Source organism: Cricetulus griseus, chromosome 5, assembly GCF_003668045.3.
Source record: "Cricetulus griseus strain 17A/GY chromosome 5, alternate assembly CriGri-PICRH-1.0, whole genome shotgun sequence".
NCBI classification, from domain to species: domain Eukaryota; kingdom Metazoa; phylum Chordata; class Mammalia; order Rodentia; family Cricetidae; genus Cricetulus; species Cricetulus griseus.
In genome coordinates, this window is record NC_048598.1 from 157,335,528 (window position 1) to 157,355,237 (window position 19,710).

The following is a 19,710-nucleotide window of genomic DNA, read 5'->3' on the forward strand; positions in this document are numbered from 1 at the left end:
TGTAATATTAGCAAGAGTGTTTAAGGACATTACCAACTGCTCTCTTGATTGGATTTGAAGCCTCTCTATACAAGGGTAATCCATGCCTGATGCATGAAGTCAAAACCTATGGCTAAGGAAGTCATAAACCCTACAGGAGATTCTATTGATGATGTTTTCTAAATGATTACATTGTCAAACTGCCTTAAGAATATTTATGTTTATATCTCTGTAGCCTTTTGCTGCTCTCAACCTTGATCAGAGAAACTTCTTATTGCAGTGGGGAATGGTAAATGATGAAAATAAGCTACTGAGTACTCAGCTATAGTTAGAACAACTGTATCTACTTCCCCACCCAAGGTTCAAGGAATATCTCAGACGAATGACAGAAGAAATGAAAGAGCCAAGAGATGGAAGAGAGCTATGTCATGACATGGCTATTGCATACATGAATTCACAGCAGCTATGGCTATATACACTAGGCTTGCATAAGATCAAGCTAGTTAAAAATTCCAGGATGGGTGGAACTCCTAAGGCTACTAAAGGAAATGAAGAGGACATCCAACTATATTCAGGTAGCAAAGGCAGTTTATGTTTATGTACTTAAAATATCCAATCTCCATGTAATGTCTCTAGGAAGAAAGATTTATTTTTATTTGTGTGTGTGTGTGTGTGTGTGTGTGTGTGTGTGTGTGTGTGTGCATGTGTGTGTGTGTGTGTGTGTGTGTATTCCATGTGTGTGTATATGACAGACATCAACTTCTGGTATCATTCCCTGGGATCTGTCTACATTATATTTTTAGACAGGGACTTTCACTGGGACCTGGAGCTTGATGAGTAGCTCAAGCTAGCTGGCCACTAATTCTCATCAATCTTCCTATCTCTATCTCTCCAGTATTAGTATCACATGTCACTACATCCAGCGTTTTACTTAGGGGTAGGGGATTAAACTCAGATTCTCACGCTTCATGTGCAAACACTTTACTTACTGAGCTATCGAAAGAAAATATTCTAAGGCAAACAAAACATGTTTAAGGAGTCACAATTATGTGCAAAGTTATTATTTAATGAGTACCAATTTTGATGCTGGACGGTCACGTAACAGTATGAATGTTCTTATTGCAATTGTAGATGTAAATAAATTTTTGTGACTATGTATATTTTACCACAATAAAAAAACACAGCTGCAAATTCTCAAATTGGCAAGTTAATGAAAACAACATGGTAGTTACAGGAAAATAGTCACTTTACACCCAAATTCCTCCAGCAATATATTTTTATGTCCTTTAAATGTCAAGAAAACATTAGTTTATCCAAGAAATATCTCATGAGCAACTTCTGTGGCTTAGGAAATGAGGATAGGTGAATGAAGAGAACAGAAAATCATCCCTTCGCAGAGCATTTGTTAATTCATCCGTTCACATGCCCTCCACTGTCTGTCTACCATTTGTCCAGCTCTCTATGAGGTTCCAGTACAGTGGTGAAGAAGCGTCACTTTGAACAAACCATTCCTGCATCATGAAGCTTCTGGCTCAGTACACGAGACAGGTGCTAGTCAAGTAATCACAGCACTGGGACTGAAGAGCCAGTACTGAAAGGCAGACTTGTATTTGTCCTTGAATATCTGAAGACAAGGACTGGTTTAGTGCAGGACAGCTTTCCTGGGGAAAGGGCAGCTGTGCTGAGACCTCCAGGACTAGAGAAGGGACAGTGTGGAAAGAATTATGAAGCTGGAGGCCTGGTCAAATGAGGGCTTGGGGGACACACAAGGCCTAACCCCCAGAGCCCTGCAGCTCTTTAGGGCAATGGGAGGCCACTGATGTGTATTGGGGGGGGGGTCAGGAATTGAAAAAGATGATCAGAAAGCATATTCATTTTAATAGCTAGCACCTGAAGAATGAAGCCAAGAACTCCAACTGGGCCCCTGTGCAGTTAAAAACAGGAGTGAAGCACCTGAAAGCCTTCTGGTGAAAGTCAGAACTTAGGATATCAAAGAATTATCATGATCAGGTAAGAAATTTAAGCAGACTTCTACCTTAATTTTTTCATGTTTATTAAAATCTTTGAGATCCCATTATATAACCTACTAAAAGCTGGATTTTATTAAAAGTAACTTACCTGGACTTGTGAGTCTAGTAAATTCATTTGCAGATATTTGGGTGGAAAAAGCACAGTGGAGATGTTTGAGTAAATAAAGTATATTAAAGTTCACAAGGCATGAATATGTAGTCATCTTTTCCTAACACAGAAAGTGGCAAATGGAAATCTAATTATTGAACTAATTTGATTAGTATTTAAGAATATGAATCAAAGAGCACACATTAGTAGGATTTATTCCTTCAAGGTATGGTTATCAGTTAGGTACTATTAAATGGGAAAAACACTGACTTACAATATCACATGCCCAGAGAAGACAGATGTGATAAAAAAAAAATCTGCTTTTCATATGTATATTCCTTCTATACAAGAAATGAATTCTGAGAACCTCCAGTGGATACCTGTAGCATAGGCTAGTAATAACCCTTTGTATTGCCTTCACTATTTAAGGAGGATTTGCTCTAGCTGTGCAAATTTCAAACTTGAAGGATAAAATACCATAGCATGTGAACATAGCCTTCAACATCCTCCTGAATGCTTTAAATCACTTCTAGGTAATTTAGAATACTCAGTGTAAAGCTATGTGAACATTGGCTGCATTGTGCTGGCTAGGAAGACTGACATGAAGGACAGTTATACATGTTCAATAGAGATAACTTTTCAAAAAGAACATTTCCATCCAAACTTGCTTGAATTCAAGTGTTCAGAGCCCATGGATATAGAGAACTAACTGTACTATATCTGCCCAACACATATCTCTGATAAAATTTAGGTTAGAAATCAGGCACAGTAAAATATTTTCAATAATGACATTGTCAGGTGGAAGAGATGGCTCAGTGGTTAAGAGCACTGGCTGCTGCATTAAATATGTAAGGTCTTATCTACGTGCAATATAGTGCAATAAAATTATTTCAAATGCACAAATTGCTTTTTTTTCTGGACATCTTTTAATATTTTCAATTGGCTTTGGGGAGGTGAAACCTTGGAAAGTGAAACCACAGATCAGGTGGAGCTATTGAAATTAAGATGACCACATGATCAGTAACTTATGCAAACCTTCTGCAAGCAAGTTACAGAGGATCTGTGCATGTCAAACTTGGGATACAAGAAGGATCAGGAAATACCAAGTGATGGGGGAGATCCTTATTAGTTGATCAATAAAGTACTGTTGGCCAATAGGAAAGCAAAATAGGTGGGACTAGGAGTCAAGGAGGATTCTGGGAAATGTAGTAAAGAGATCCAGACAGGAAGTGACATAGCAGGCAGACTCAGAATATAAGCAGGAACAAGAAGGAAATCGTCCTCTTGCTCTTCCTCTTCCTCCTGCTCTCTTCTCTACAGAGCCGACATGTGATCCTGGGAAGAGGACGCCAGTGGAAAGCATCCTTGATAAGTCTTATAAAGTATATAAATTTATGATAATTAAGACTGAGTTAGCAGATAAGAAATCCTAGTCAATTGACCAGCAGCATTGTAAACTAATATAAGACTCTGTGTGTTATTCTGAGCACCCATGTTGCAGTGGGGCTTGGGTGTATGGAGTTAAGACTTATTGTAACAACCAAGCTTTGCATATGCACTGAGATGACCTGACCCCTAAACAGTGCAGCACAACTCCAGACCACAAAGCTCAACAGCATCCCTCAGACTTGACTTATATAATTCATCTTTTTTTTAATCAATTTCATTTATTCAGATCTGCCTTAATTACTTTAAGGCAGTGGCTCTCAGCCTTCTAGTACTTTTACTCTTTAATATTGTTCCACATGTTGTAGAGACCTCCATCCATAAAATTAATTTCATTACTCCTTCATAAATGTAATTTTGCTACTGTTATAAATCATGTTGTAAATACTTTTGGAGATAGATGTTTGCCAAAGGGATCACCACCCACAGGTTGAAAGCCACCCCCCTAAGGATTAAATAAACATAGTCAGAGAACTGTTTCAAGATAAAATGTGACTTCAGTCACATTTTATTACAAAGAACAAAAACTTGTAACAATAAGCCTTTACTCCATCTGCCTGAGCCCCACTTCCATGTGGGTACTTCTGCCAGGCCACCCAAGTTCTGCCCACCACCATATTATGGTCCCAAGTAACACAGAGAGACTTATATTAGGTATAAATGCTGCTTGGCAAACTGACTAGGATTTCTTATATGTTAGTTCAGTCTTAATTATCATAAATCTATATATTTTATAAGACTTATCGAGGATGCCTTCCACTTGTGCCCTCTCTTGCTGGCAGATTACATGGTGACTCTAGGGCAGAGACTAGGAGGAAGAGCAAAGGAGTGACTTCCGTCTTGTCCTTACTTATATATGAGTCTGCCTGCTATGTCACTTCCTGCCTGGATCTCTACTACATTTCCCAGCATCCTCCTTGACTCCTAGTCCCACCTAACTTGCTGCCTCATTGGCCAGACAGTACTTCATTTATCAACCAATAACACAAACACATACACAGAAGCACTTCCCCCATCACAAACTTGCTTGGTTTTATGGGTCCTTGGGTCTATAGCTTCCTTCCTGAGAGTATTCTGCCATCATCCCTTTCTGAGACTGGGCCTCATGAACATTGCAAAGTTTAATATAATTTAATTCAAAACCTGGGGATGTTATTACTCTATCAAATAATATTCTTGCCATTATTGGATTTTAAAACTTGTAAACTTTTCATGGGCAACATTCTCCTTTAAAGTGAACACTTAAGTGCTCAATTAAATTATCAGTTTGTATCAAAGCTGCATCATCTGTTCTAGTGTGTTTATTTGTATTGTTGCTTGTATTGTTATGATTATAAGGCTGACAGTAGAGACAGGTAACAATGCAGTGAAAGCTATGAAAGCAACAATAAATGAGATTGAATGCATTCCCCTAATAGGGATATAGAGAAAAATGTCATAGAAAGAATGATTTGGCTTTGCATTAACATTGTCACTGGGAGTGAACAAACCTCATTTTACAGAAGGAATGTAAAAAAGCTATGAATTTTTTCCAGCATCTGGACCAAGAGAAGACATGTCCTCTTCAAACCCAGCAAATTACTAGGGGCTCAAAACTCTTTTGAAACATTCCACTTTTCCAGTCTCCTTTAGATTCAGATGACAACTTATAAGTAGTCCCTTCACCTTTATATTTCCTCATAACTTCCTATTTGACATGTTCCTTGAATTGAACTTGAAGTCTTTCACAGGCCATGCTAGAAGGGAAAAGGAAAGGGACCTCACAGAAATGAAGGAATAAGAGTTTGAATTTGATTATTCTTCTCCCATGTTTCCATGATATTGATTGGACCCAGGATCTTCTCACCAAGGATTTTGTTTTTATTTCTTAATCACACATGCAATTATCTATGTATGGATTTTTTAATTTTAGCTGTACTGTATTTTTTGAACCAAATGGATTTTCCAACCATTAAAATGCAAGTTCTATCAGGTTTTAATTATGGCTTGGGGTAGGAGGTTATACCCAGTCACAAGTCAGCCCCTTCTTACAGATGCTTATAATAGTAATATCACAGCAGATTATTCTAATCCTGGTCAATATCAAAATTGCCTTGGGAGTCTCAAGTCACTCAGTTCTCTTGTTCAGTTTCCAAATTTAAGGTAATAAAACCTATCTTAGGGAAATCTGGAATATCATTAGTTCTGGGCCACTAACTCTAGTTAAGTCCATATGTGAAGTCATCAGTTTAAAGGGGGGCATCAGTAATGCAATGTGGCCTCTATTAAGTACACCAGCATTTACAAATAAAGCAATCAAATTATGAACTTAATAGCTAACTGGGTGGCATTGGGTAAATGGCTTCCTCTCTGTGTACACAATGTGTTAAGCATCCTGACCTATCTCTTCGGATATCTGGGGACAATTCATGTAGGAGTTGTCTAAATGCTGTATAAATGTTGGGGGTGCTACAAGAGCTTGGCTTTATAGTCACTGGAAAGCCACCAACATAGTAAAGAATTCAGAGGTATAGTGAGAGGTGAGTTAACAAAGCAGGGTCTACACTAATGTAAGGGCCCTCTGATCTTGAACTACTAGACTTGAAACATTGCACATATTGGAATGTGAATGAGATTTACATTTCCAAAGAAACAGTGTATTTGTTCATGCATTTCTCATTCAATTCCTTTACTTTGAAAATCATTACTGTGAAACACACAGTTTCCATCTCCACCTACATCCCTTTCTTGGCATTCTCTCTTGGCTATCTGAACCACTTCTATTTAAACACCACATGGGAAGTACCCAAGGCCTTCCCTTTTGAATTAACCATCCAGGAAAATTCTGACTTTAACTATATATTCAGCAAATTTATTTTACTTTAAAGTGATTTTTAATTGTATAATCCTCAAGTTTTCATTTTTCTTACATAAAGTAAATATTCTTCTTTAATTTCCACCAATCCTTTAACTCATCTGTCAAATAGTATAATCACAAACTGGGCACTGTTCTGTATTTTAGTGATAACAATGACTAAAACAGTCAGAAATCCCTATTCTCAGATGGCTTACAATCACATAGGGTAAAGACATACAGGTACCAAAAAAAAACTCATAAATAATATAGTAGGTTAGAAGAAAAATAAGAATAGTGAGAAAATGGGAGTGCAAAGATGAAGAGGGATTACAGTTTTAATTAAGAAACTACTACCTCTTGTAAAGTGATACTAGGGGCAAGCGAGATGGCTCAGCTGGTAAGATGATGACTGTGAAAACATGAGGACCTGAGTTCAAATCCCTAACATTCATGGAAAGCCAAATGTAGTGGCATTTAACTATAAGTCCAAAACTCTGGTGTCAAAGAAAGACAGATACCCAGAGCTTCCTGGCCGGCTAGTCTACTCAACTGACGAGCTAGAGAAGAGACCCTGTTTCAAAAAATGAGGAGGAAAATAATCTGTATTGATTTCTGAACACATACACACACCGTGAGCAGAGGGGCCATTGGAGAAGCACTTTGTAGGCTGAGCAAGGGGGTCTGGCAAATGTGAAGGCCCTGAGGCAATTGTTGTGGTTTGAATGAAAATGGCCCCTATAGGCTCACATGGGGTGGTACTATTAGGAGGTATGGCCTTGTTGGGGAAATTATCACTGGGAGTGGGCTTTAAGGCTTTAAAATCCCAAGCCAGGTCCCTTGTCACTCTCTCTTCTTGTTGCCTGCAGATCCAGATGTAGAACTCTCCCCTATCTCTCCAGTACCATGTCTGCCTGACTGCAACCACGTTTCCCTCCATAATGATACTGCACTAAACCACTTAACTGTAAACCAGCCCCAATTAAGTATTTTCCTTTATAAGAGTTTCTGAGATTATGGTGTCTCTTCACAGCAATAGACACCCCAACCAAGACAGAAGTTTGTACCAGGCTCTGGGGTATGGCTGTGATAGTCTGGACCATGTCTTCCTTAGCCAGCAGGGCAACAAGGAAGAATTTGATGGGTTCCAGAAGTCAGGGGTGAAGTCAGCAACCTCCGTTGTCAACAACTTCTACAATCCACCTGAATCTGAATCCACTTTACATCTCTGTCTGTCTGTCTGTCTGCCGATGTCTGTCTGTCTGTCGCTGCCACCCCCGCCAAACTCCCTGCACATGTGTGTGTGACTGTCTGTCTGTGTGTCTATGTTTTTGTTTCTGTCCGTATGAGTGTGTGTGTGTGCGTGCGTGCGTGCGTGCGTGGTGTGTCTGTGTCTATGCCTGTGTGTCTATGTGTGCGTGTCTTTGTGTATGTATGTGTGTATGTCTGTGTCTATGCCTGTGTGTGTGTCTTTGTGTGTGTGTATGTCTGTGTGTCTGTGTGTCTGTGTATTGTGTGTCTCTGTGTGTGTGTCTGTCTGTGTATACGTGTTGCGGAGGGTCAAACCCAGAGCACTGCAGATTGTCAACTGGTTTTCGTATGCTCTTAACAATATTACCTGAAGATGTTGACTTTAATTCCTGGAATTAAGATCTAGTACTTGCTTATCAGCCCTAGCCAGCACCAGAACAGGCATGGACAGGTTCCTTTCCCTGTGCAGAAGGAGTAGGCTGCAGCTACACAGCCTTCCTTGCTGACCAGGAAGCTGTCAGAAAGCACCACTTTCCTAATGGCAGACTCTGAAAATGGCCCTTGTGAGAAAAGGAAAAATATCCCTTAGTCTTTGCAGCAGTGATTCTCAACCTATGGACTGCAGACCCTTTGTGGGTCAAATGACCCTTTTATAGGGGTCACCTAAGACCATCAGAAAACACAGGTATTTATACTATGGTTCATAACAGTAGCAAAATTACAGTTATGAAGCAGCAACAAAAATAATTTTATGGTTGGGGGTCACCACAACTTGAAGAACCATGTTAAAGGGTCACAGCATTAGGAAGTTTGAGAACCCCTTATACTAGCTAGCCTAGGAGAAAACCCTCTGGCAACATCAGCACTATCAGAACAGATAAAATGTGAAGGCAGAGAATTGAGTAACACGACATCCTTTCAGATGAGTGGGAGAGCTCTCACTTTTAATCTACTCTCGGCTTTTAAAATGATTAACTTCCACTGCATAAGTACCTTTTATTAGTGAATTATTCTTTCAATTAGTTACCTTTATTTTCTTTATCATCGGTGAGTTAACATAAGAAATTCTATCTGTTCACATTCATTTACACCCCTCCCCCGAGATTGGGCTTCCTCCCAGCCTGTGTACTTCCGGCTCCTTCTCTTGCTTTTTAATGGTGTTTCTAGTGACCCTAGAGGCTTGCCCTGGCTTGCTCCTCCTCTCTTGCAGCATTGTCCTCACAGGCCATTTTCTTTAGGAAGTTTTTCCGGCTGTTCTCTGAAGAAGTGCAATATCTAATTCTCTTTTTCCCTTTTCTGCTTATTTTTCTCTTTAGCACTTATCATGCTGCATATTTTATGGGCCTCACTTGTTTCTTGCCACATACACCAGGACATCAGCTTCAAGAGAGCCGGGATATTTTCTATTTTGTTCATGCTTTATCCCTAGTGTCAAGAACTACACCTAATGTAGTGGCAAGAACTATATCTAATGTACTACACCTAATGTACACATAATGCACTAAGAATTACACCCAATGTAGTATCAAGAACTAGACCTAATGTAGTAGCAAGAACTACATACACTTAATGTACACATACTTTACTAAGAATTGCACCTGATGTAGTGTCAGGAGCTACATCTAACGTACTAACCTAATGTATACATAACATACCAAGAACTACACCTAATGTAGTGTCAAGAACTATACCTAGTGTCAAGAACTACACCTAAAGTAGAACATTAACAAATGTTTGTTAAGTCAATGAATTACTCCCCAATGTGGTAACATTATGTGTGAGCTTGAAATGCTATAATTAAGAGGTCAGGCTTACCCAGCACTTCTGGAAGGAGACACAAAAGAATATGATAGCTTTACCTTGAAGGGAAATATTTGCCATGTTATTTATATACAATTTCATAGTTATTTTTTTGAGATAGAGTCTCTCTCTAGTCCAGGCTGAACTAGAACTCACTATGCTATATAGTGTAGGGTAGCCTTGAATTCAAAGTAACTCTCCTGCCTCAGTCTCCCAGTTGCTGTGGCTGTAGGCATGTTTGCCTCAGTCTCCCAAATGCAGATACTATAGGCATGCACCACTACTCCTACCTCTCATCCATCTTTAAATCGTTAGAGTTTTAAAAATCACTCAGATGTCTCAGTACCATGGGTAATAGGTCATTTAAAATAACCCATGGGTGTGTGAAAATATACCTATAGAGAAAACTATATCCATTGAAACACACAAAATAAATAGAAAAGGAAACCATTCTATCTTGGGGATGCTCAGACAATGTCATGCACAATAGGACTGACAGAGCTGGTTATACTGGTGCTGGAGACATCAGTGATTGGTGCTTCTCACTAAGCAGGGCATGTTAAATAATGAATTGCAAACCAAGCAAGAAAATGTTCCTATAGCCAAGTCTTGCAAAGCATTTCGGTATTTCAGTTTCAAGGCAGTTTGGAGTTAAGTATGACCCAATATGTTATTTGTACAGAGATTTCTTGAGGAAAATCGAAGCCCAGTAGGAATTCAAAGGGAACCAGGCTGACAAAGCAGCAGCATTAAACTCTGGCCACAGTTATCTGCAGAAGAAAGTTCATGATGAAAAGAAGTCTGGTAAGTGAAGGCAGCCCAGTATCAGAAGTAAGTAATATTTTTGATACAATTTGAATGAACTAGAGTCCTAAACTATACATTAAGGGAGAATTTATATATCTGATCATTAATCTTCTGGAAATGAGTAGAAATTTAAAGTTTGTGAAAAGTGCTCTAAATTCTGACTGACAGTTACCAGGCACAGAAATTCCTTAGAAGAATCCAGAGACAGGAATACGCTGCACTGAAGTTATGGGAACTTGGGAACGGAGGGAAGCAAGAACTTCCTGCATCATCTTGCCCTTAACTTACACTGTGCTATTTGGGTAACTTGCCCCTGATTCCCACTCTCGCTCATAAACTTCCACTTTACAACTAAACAGGCTTCGGTTTTATCTTTAATCTACCTAACACCAGCTGTTGCAGGAGCCTTCCTATTAAAGGCTTAGTCCAAATAGTCTGAGCATTAAAGCAAACACAGAGCCCATGGAAGCAGCTCAAGGCTGGGTACCAGGCTGGAATGCTGGGGGAATTCAGCTCTGCGTGGTCCTGGCTGGATGACTTAGGGCATGCTGCTAAGGCTCTTTAAGTCTTATCTTAAATGTGGCTAAGGCCTCCTCTCCTGCAGAGCCTACTAAGAGGATCAAACTGAATCTCACAAACTGGAAAGCTTGGGAGGGGTAGAAGTAAAATTTATGACTTTTATGTCATTTTTTTTACTGCCCATAGAAACTCTGACAATAGAAAGATTAGGCTTGGAAAATATGATATTTAAATATATTAGCTTCATTTGCAATTGCAATAAATTAGTATTTTCATGAATATATTAGGGATATAAAGCTTTATTTTGTGTTTTGTTTCATTTTTTAATAGCTTAGCTGCCTTTGTATAAACATACCTAATCCTCCATTTCATATTAAAAAAAATATTTTGGGGTCTACTGGGATCAAACTCAGGACCTCAAATGCTGCAGACAAGTGATTAAGTTCTATACCCCTCAACTCCCATGTTCCTTTTCAAAATGTTCAAAATCTTAGACACATATGCTAGGAACTGATGCACAGTCTTGCAGGGTATTTCCAGGCTTAAGTTAATAAATCTGATGATGGCCTTCTTTAAAAATGTGCCCCTGATCCAGCCCTTTCAACTTCTTGTTCAATGAACAATCTGAAATACTGCACAGAAAACAGGAAATCCCTGAGGAACTCAGGTTAAAACAGAGACAGTGGAACTAGAAGCCTTTCTTCTCATCCCAGAAGCATCACACAGCATTTATATCTTGTACACAGAAAGTACTATATACAAATATTATTTAAAATATCAGCAACAATATCAGAAAACCAAATATCAGAAAAGGGGGAGGGGATAAAGCCTAATTAGGCAATGGCTATTGAAAGCAAATATCTGAGCAATGACAAAATATATTGCAAAGTACATGTTAGGACATCCTTCTGATGTGCTCTCATAGCTAGCAAGGACCTACTTACATTTAATTTTTCTTTAAAATGTGTCACATTTTGCTGCCTCAAATATTCAAATCAAATCCACATGTCAATGCCCTATCAAAGACCCCCTTCCAAATGTTGAACAAACTAAGACAACAAACTGGTTTTAGAAAAAAAATTCCAATAACCAGATCAACACATGAAATAAAAGCAAAATCAATGAACAAAGAATACAAAGCCTAAGACAAGTCTTTTTGGCCAGTACATAATTCTAATTTCAGCTTAAGCTTTAAACAAATTATTCCAGTGACATCTGAGAGTGGGACGAAAAATCAATCTGTCCTGCTCAGCACAGCTGTCAAATATCACTTTCCAATGTAGACACACAAACCCAGATAGTACCTTAAAAATGAATTTACTCTATTGCTTTCCATTCCTCCCAGTGGCATAAAGAAAACCTTAAGCAGAGTGCCTATCCCAGCACATTTCAGCAGATAAAAGCCTTGGCGATGGAACCCTGTGGTAGACAGACTCTGTGCAGCAAAATGTTCAAGTCCCTCCCTGTTAGTCATTCCAAATCGGCTCAGGCCTCCCAGGGTGATCAGCCTGGCTTTGTGGCAATACAATGGAGTTAACCATTTCCTCCTTTCCATTTAGAAACCAAATCTGCTTAGCTGCTCACAATCATTTAGCAAAAAAAAAAAAAAAAAAAAAAAAAAAAAAAAAAAGATGATTTCTCAGTAATGTTATTTCAAAAAAATGATATTTCCCCCACAGAGAAGGAATATAAGGAGAGTTTTCCTTTTCTCAAACTTAAATGAAAAAAAAAAATTAGAAGCCCCATGTGGCTATTTAGACAGTTATTTCTTAGAAGACCTAGCAGCAGCTCGAGACCAGCACACAAACACACACACACACACACACACACACACACACACACACACACACACAGCCTATATCCAGGTGACTTACAACATCCATTCTTTACTATGTTCACAAGAAACTAGAACCTCTCTTTAATTCAGTGCGAGATCCTGGTAAAATCAAACATCATAACTATCTACTTAGTTTCTTTCCCCTACTTATGTATTCCTAAATTTCCCTTCTTTTCTGCCCCCCTTCTGTATCTAGTCACTGTCAGTAACACATGCCTAGCAAATATGTAAGAATTTTTAAATGGTGTATATTATTATTTTGCAAGTCAGATAATACCATCGTATCAGTAGGTAACTACAAACAGCAAACAATGAGCTGCTGTTTAGTGAAATGCTCTTCTAACCTAGTGATGGGAGTGTTCTGAAATAATTAGTGTTAAGAGGGAAGGGAGGCCCATTGTTGGGGCTGCCCAGTCACAAAGTCATCTGCTTTCTGTGAGCATTTTTAATGTCACTTTTTAAGCTTTGGGGCTCTATGGAAAACCTTCAAGAGCAGTAGCTTTAGAAGTCACTCAGCAGCCCTTATTCCAACTTCAGGTATCTATTTACTCTATTTTTAGACGGTTATTCACTTCCTAAGATCAAATCTAAAAACCTGTTTTGTATTGCACACTGACTGCTGGGAACAATGTGTGGATATGTTTCTCTGAAACTCTTTTCAGTGGTCCTTAAGATCTGCTTAGATTAATGCCCAGTTCACAAAAGCACAATCAACCTGCAACCCAACCTCCTTTGAGGCACAATGTCAGAGACATGGCACAGGTCCTTCAAAGCCAACCAAGTACAGACGTCAGACGCCAGACTGCCCCCCCCCCCCCCCCCGCACATCTGAATATGTCCTAAGTAGCTTGCAATTATGCTTACAGAAATTTGCAAATAGAAAATAACTTCTCACTTTTAATCCTCATAAAAAATACAATGAATAGAGGAAGAAAGCTTTAAAGTTATTTCCCCTTCATTGTGCACCTGTGCCTCTGTGCATGTCTTATTACTAGCATCAACTGAGAGGGCCAACAATACCCAGCTGCCTGGTGCTGGGGTAGCTCACACCACTGACAACAAAAACATGCTGCACAGTACTGTTTACAGTCATTACCCATGTTGGTATTTTCCAATTGTGTCTTCACAGTGAATGAAAAGCTTTAAATGAACATTTCTATTGGAAAATAGAATTTGCTCATGCTTTTCTATGAACATGGGAACGTAGCCTTTTCCTTTCCTAGCTAGCTATTCCCACAGGTAAAAATAGACTCACATGCCAACTTGAAAGGCTATAAAGAGCGCTGTGAGCGCTACATAGAATGTGCTTTAAGCGGTGGCTGTGCTCTGCACAGTGAGGGCTGGATGGAGGGGAGAGGAGCCCCTATTATGCAGCTTGACTGGCCGAGCCTAATCAGAATTATTTCAGTACACTGCCTCAATACAGCTTCCGACCCATTAAATGCTAAATGTTTTTGCCAGCCTGAGTCGGCTCTGGCTCCCACTGTGTCCAAGTCTTTGCAACTGTGTTACACAGTAAGCTGTTCAAAACAGTTTTGGTTTTGTTGTTGTTGGGGAGCGTTGTGTAAATAAAGGGAGTGGGTTTAACAGACTCTTCAAAAATCCATCATCTTATCTGTTATTTATGACAATGGGTAACATCCCACTAGTTCAGACCTGTTATCCCACCATGCCGAAAGGGACTCTTTGAATAAATTCTTTATCATATTAATAAGAAAAATTGAATCACAGTAGCTACTACCATCACACCCCCGACCAAAAAAATAAAAAATAAAAAATAAATAAAAAATAGGCCATCCTTCCTTTCTTTAAGGCTGTGATTTGGGGTATCTCATTCCAAACTATTAGATTATTAACTTTTCTTATCCTACTTACTATATTCTCTATCAGGTGGCTCAAATTTGGGGACAAGTTTTATGATAAATCTTTCTGCCAAAAGCCGCCTGAGCCCCACTGCCACGTGTGAGCTTTACGCCAGCCGCCCACCCGAGTTAGGCCCAAATGAATACACAGAAACTTGTATTAGATTCAAAGCTGCTTGGCCAACGACTAGGATTCTCATCTGTTAGCTCAGTCTCAATTATCATACATCTATATATTTTATAAGACTTATCAGACGCCTATTGGAGTCCCTCCTTGCTGGTGGATCACATCCTGCTACTGGCGGAGGTGAACGGGAAAGAGGGCCCCTTCCTGTTTCATCTTCACTTAAATATGAGTCTCCTTGCTATGTCACTTCCTGCCTGGATTATCATTTCTCTACTACATTTCCCAGAATCCTCTTTGACTCCTAGTCCCGTCTATTTGCTGTCTCATTGGCCAAACAGTATTTTATTTAACAATCAAGAAGATAAACATACACAGTACATTCCCCATCAGACAAGGATAGTGGCATGTTAGGACCCCAAATTACTTTCTGCTTCCCAGGTTCATCTCTCATGTCCTCATCTATCTATGTCTGGTGTGTAACTGACTTTTTACATGAGATGATAACATTCCATATCTTTCTTACACATATACTTCACTTCAATATCAAACACACAGTGAAATATGTATCAAGAGAGAGGTGACCAGGAAATTTAATGGTTATTTCTACTCAAATGTTATTGCTCTAACATACGTAACACCTGTGCAGAACACCCATCCTCAGTGTTTCCGTGCCTCATGAGTAAACAAGACCAATTCGATTATCTTCTTCTGTCCTTCGGGATAAAGGAGTGAATATATTCACAAACCACCCAAACCTGTACCTTCATGTATTAGCTATGCTATGCTAGTGTTTAATAGAGAAAAATAAATTCAATCCTCTGGGGAGGGGGTGAGCCAATAAGCTTCCAGAATAGAAGAGATCCACCCTGACCTCATCCACCTTCACAATCTTTATCTTTACATGGCTATTAGCTTTGGTTTGGGTTTGCTTTAGAGACAGGTGTATTAGCCCAGGATACCCTCAAACTCACTATGTAGCCCAGGATGACCTTGAACGTCTTTTTGACTCTCCCACCTCCACCTGGGTTCCTAGCTTTGTACTTCCACACTGGATTTCTGTATTACTGGACCAAGGGCCCTATGCGTGATAGGCGAGCACTCTATAAACTGAGATTCATTCCCAGTCCCTATTTAGCAGCTTCTCACATTTGTTCCAGGTTACACGTACTGCCTTTCTGTGCATTGTTTTGCAACTTTTCCTATGGCAAAATGTTGAATGCTGTTCATGTGAATTTCTGGAAGACAGCAATAGTAGGTTGGCTGTGACAAAGTTTGGGCTAAAATATCTGTAAGCCAGTTCATGAGCATGAGTGAACCTAAGTTTCTCTCCTGCACTCTGACATGCTCTGCCACACTCAGAGACTTGTGGGATTAAAAAGTTTCCTTTTCAGAGCTGTAAATCTGCAGAGTGCAGACAAGTTCAGTGTTGTGCCGCTTGGTAGAAATGCCACAAGACCCATCTGCTTCTGGATATAGAGATGACGATCAGGCATCCACAGAGTCCAATGGTACAGCAGCCTGCCATTCATGCCTTTCCATGAGTTACTAATAGGCAAAATGCCAAAGTTCTAGAAAGGCATTGTGAAAGCAAGCTAAGGAGAGAGACTAAAAAGAAACATATTTTTTGAGGAGGATGGGTACTTCTGTAGGTATGTTAGAGACAGAGATTGGATGTGTCTGAACATCTGCACTGCCAAATAATCACACCCAGAACTAGCTGTCTGATGCAGGCAGAGAAGCAAGTCCTCACTTTCACTGACTCCCACATTTGCTTTGTCTCCATCCCCAGCTCCCTGTCACACCCTCCCTACCTTGTTTAAAGTACTTACAAACCACTGCTTTAAATAAAGAACTCTGAAGTCTGGTGGTGGTGGCACAGGCCTTTAGTACCAACACCTAGAGGCAGAGGCAAGATGATCTCCATGAGTTTGAGGTCAGCCTGGTCTACAAGGCAAGTTTTAGGACAGCTAGGGCTATTACACAGAGAAACCTTGTCCAGAAAAACAAAACAAAACAATAGCAACAAAAGAAAATTTAGGAACCCCTACATATCTATTGTCATACAGCAGGGGTTTCAAGGCTTCAAGAACCCCCCACTAAATTAGACTATCACACTCTTCACCCATCTTCTCTTCCCTTAGACAACACCATAGGAAAGAAATGTCTTCACAGTCACCCATCTCCATTGTATCAGATGACCTTACAACTGTTGTCTAAACATGTGCATATGTGTGCATGATCACAGGCCCCACAGAGCAAGAGAGTCTTCTGCACTGATGTGTTTTTCTTCACAGAAGAGAAAGGATATTTTCTATTTTTCCCCTTTATAACAATTGAAAAAATTGAGTTTGTCTTCAATTCATCACCTGGCTGGTTCATGTCCTGTGCATCTGTTCCGCCAACTTCTTCGCTTTGCAATTTCCCTGCAGAGGCAAGAGGCTGGCTGGCTGCCCAGGAGGGAGAGAATCTTTGAAAATGCTCAGGAGAACGCAGTTTTGGCTATTTTGATCTCTCATCCATCCTTTGGACAAGGACAGAGTCTAGCTGCTTATCTCACAAGGAAGATTTCAAAGGTACAGCAACTTCTTTTGTCCCTTTTGAGCCAGGCCCAGAGGAATGAAGTGGAAAATGCTTTTCAGTGTTTTCAGATTTACTGCTCTCCTGCAGCTGAAGCAAGGACCCTGACTGTCACTATAAACTGACTGCACAGGATTTTTCGTTTATCTCAAAGTACATTCCTGGGGGAGACCACAACTCACACATAGGAAGATACATGACCTACATTGCTCCAATAAATGGCCACAGCTGCCCTTTGTTGTCTGAATTCTTTGTTTCTCCCTTTTATTTTCCACAAGGAGCAGAAGGCCCCTACCTTTCATTGGGATTAATAACAAGAACAAAAGCACCTTTTCAATGACCTATCTCAATTCCAGACACTGTTTCTGAGAAGTCTCCTCCATCCATCTCTGATTTGAAGTGACCTTACATACAAATGCAACCCTAGGCTTGATATGTGTATGTATTGGTCTATGAGCAGTGCTAGTGGGTTATGACCTCTGCTCCATTCAAACCCTCTCTGGCCAGTTCAAGGTTTTGCTGGCCTTATTTTCTGTAGTTAATTACTCATATGTAGAAGGTTGTCTAATACCCGTCAACTCATTTGCATAACTGAGGCAGGCAAATCCATGACAGGACCTTAAGCTCCTTCCACCTGCCAAGTGCCTGTTCTCGGCTGTCTAATCCAATTTGATGCTTTTTTTGTGACAGAGTGTCTGTTATTTGGCATGTTTGCAGCCATTTCTACATACCAGGAAGAATGGATGCAGTGTTTACAAAAATATGACAATGGAAAATGTAGAAGTATTTTAAAAGGATGGAAGTTGGAAAGAGGAACAGATTTAAACGTAACTGTAGGAACTAACAGCTAAAACAATTTGCCTTTCACACAATTATTACCTATGAGAGCTTTTGAAATGCTGACTATTGATTGCAAGAATATGAAATGAGAGGAGACTCTCCTGGTTTGCTGGCCCAACCCTTGGTATTGTACTCAACAAACACTTTCCTTTTGGGCCAGATTCTACTAGAAAATAAGCTGATCCTAAATAATTTTCTATGAGGAAACCCAATATAATTCTAGGTAGATCTGTGAAATTCAGTGCCTCTCAGTACTCCAATACAGCTTTAAATTTTTCTAGACACAGAGTAAAATTCAGGATGTAGGATCATTTTAGCTCAAAAAGAAAAGGGAGGGAAGGAAAGGAGGAAGGAAGAAAGAAAGGAAGGAAGGAAGGAAGGAAGGAAGGAAGGAAGGAAGGAAGGAAGGAAGGGAGGGAGGAAGGAAGGAAAAAAGCCAACTTTCATGTTTTCTTTAAAATTTCAAATAAGTTAGTTACAAATAAATAGTGAGAAATATATTTTGAGTTGATTAAGAGATGATTTTAGGGCTGGAAGCTAGCTAAGCAGTCAGTAGCCCTTGTTGGTCTTCCAGAGGTCCCAAGTTCAGATCCCAGCACTCACATTAGATGGATCAGAACTTCCTGTAACTCTAGTTCCAGGGAATTCAATGACTTCTTCTGGCCTCTAGAGGCACCCAAACACACACACACACACACACACACACACACACACACACACACACACACACACACACACACACACCAGTAAATGTGACAAGAAAAATCTTTTAAAATGCTTAATATCCTGGGCTATCTCAGCTTCCTGAGGGCTGGGATTACAGCTGTCCATCACGTCTAGCCACAGGACTCATTTTACACGGACAGTTATGGCAAAGGCTTTAATCTCATATTTAAACAAAACTACATTTTAGAAATTAGGACAGCATTTTTACTGTCTATAATTATATGAAATCAAGGATAAAGCTGAGGTGAGGGGAAAGCCAATGTGGAAGGCTTGCTGACTTCACAGACAAGAGATTTAGACTCAATCCATGGGACTTTTAAAAATCCTTTTATAGTTCATGCTCACTCCCCTCCCCCAACTCCTCCTAAATCCATTCCCTCTTTCCTACCCACCCAACTTTGTGCTCTTTTTTATTTTTTAATTGTTATGTGTATGGATGTTTTGCTTGTGTGCATATCTACAGACCACCCGGATGCCTGCTACCTAAGGAGGTCAGAAGAGGGTGTCAGATTCACCTGGTACTATAGTTGCAGATTGTTATGAGCCATAGTGTGGTGTCTGGGAAACAAAGCTGGGTCCTCTCTAAGAGTAGCAAGAGCTCTTTACTGCTGACATCTCTCTCTAGCCAAACTCACTTTAAACATAAAAAATCTTTAAAAACCATCAAGTATGCAATTTGTGCTGCTCATTTGCCTTTTAGTGTGTGGCCTTCCATTGAATGTGATTAGCCTACCAGGGGTCACACACATTAAAGAAAACTGACTCTGGTTCCAGCTATCAATGGCTAACAGCTCCTCACTTAGGGGTAAGACTTTGTGGCCTCTTCCCCACTCCACGATGGGATTTAGTGTGATCTGAATGTATGTAGGTCTTGCACATGCTGTCACAACTGCTGTGATGTCATATGTGCAATGGCTTTGGTGTGTCCAGAAAACACTTTTACCATTGTCATCCCCAAACCCCTCGCTCTTACAATCATTCTACCCCT

General features: G+C 39.9%; 1 long non-coding RNA gene across 1 annotated transcript; it reads left to right on the forward strand.

The window, feature by feature from the left end:
- Window positions 1–1,301: 1,301 nt before the first annotated feature.
- Window positions 1,302–17,389, forward strand: LOC118238746. The gene is made up of 3 exons (XR_004770279.1): window positions 1,302–1,989; window positions 10,110–10,231; window positions 17,009–17,389. It is a non-coding gene; the product is annotated as an uncharacterized LOC118238746 (long non-coding RNA).
- The last annotated feature ends 2,321 nt before the right edge of the window (window positions 17,390–19,710 follow it).